The sequence below is a fragment of the Hyla sarda genome, chromosome 3, assembly GCF_029499605.1.
Source record: "Hyla sarda isolate aHylSar1 chromosome 3, aHylSar1.hap1, whole genome shotgun sequence".
Classification (NCBI taxonomy): Eukaryota; Metazoa; Chordata; class Amphibia; order Anura; family Hylidae; genus Hyla; species Hyla sarda.
The window spans coordinates 250,079,336-250,080,479 of record NC_079191.1 but is presented as its reverse complement, the minus strand read 5'-3'; the positions used below and the strand labels follow the sequence as shown (position 1 = coordinate 250,080,479).

The 1,144-nt window shown below is 37.4% G+C and overlaps 1 non-coding gene across 1 annotated transcript; it reads left to right on the top strand.

Moving 5' to 3' along the window:
- Positions 1-689: 689 nt before the first annotated feature.
- On the top strand, positions 690-771 carry TRNAL-UAG (transfer RNA leucine (anticodon UAG)). Its single transcript has one exon. It is a non-coding gene; the product is annotated as a tRNA-Leu (tRNA).
- Positions 772-1,144: the final 373 nt, after the last annotated feature.

The window sequence follows — 1,144 nt, the reverse complement described above, 5'->3', positions numbered from 1 at the left end:
AAGTTCATCTTACAGCTTTAAAATAATGGCATTCCTATCTTGTATTATTTCTCTGTACATAGTGCCCAGGAGTGCAGTAGAAAAAAAAGCTTTGAAAGAACATTGCTTCTACAGATCCTGCCCATATTTAAATGAAAAACTTCTATAGAATATTCAAATATAATGAAAATACTGTTGTTGATGCCATTTAAAGGAAAAAAAAATATTATCAAGCTAATGTTAATACCTGATAAGCATAAACAATTGAATGTCAGTTCTCTTTAAAGAAGAACTCTTCACCGAACTATATTTCTATTAGTTAACTGTTACATGGTAAAATACAATCCTTTTGTCTAACTTTAAGTAAAATTAACTAAATAAAAATTACTAACTAAGAAAAAAAAAAATGTACTGCTCTCACATCAAGGTGACCACATTACACTTAAACATAAGCAGAGAGTAGATCCCATTTTTTTTAAATAAAAACATGTAAAACAAAAAAAACAGCATTAATGAAAAAAATACAAAACACTAGAATTGCAAATTTTTTGTCAAATCATATATCTGACAAAAAAAAATTGATAAAAAAAAGTCCCATCTGATGGTTATGCTGTGTTAGCACACACTAAAGGGACCTAATGGCAGCAGTGGGATTTGAACCCACGCCTCCGAAGAGACTGGAGACTAAATCCAGCACCTCAGACCGAGCAGGTAGTGTGGCCGAGCAGTCTAAGGCACTGGATTTAGGCTCCAGTCTCTTCGGAGGCGTGGGTTCGAATCCCACTGCTGCCATTAGGTCCCTTATGCTGTGTTAGGTACACATACTGGTCCTCATTTACTATTCTAAACCCGACCTCGTTTGTCGGGTTTTTTTGTCGCATCTTTGTCTGCGCCATGTCGCAGACATCGTGCGCCAGTCTGCGACACGATGCAACATTTTTTCCTGACGGACCCGATGTGGATTCTCCCAAACCCGAAAAGGGGCGTTACCCGACATTTCTGAGCTTTCCCATGTATTTATTAAGGTTTCCAACCCAAATTTGTTGTATTGTTGTGGATTTTTTTCCCGACAGCTCAGAGGAGTTGGAAACCAAAACCAACAAAACCCACGTGCGACAAACAGGATGCGACATAATAATAAATACCAGGGGAAAAAAGCAGTCAG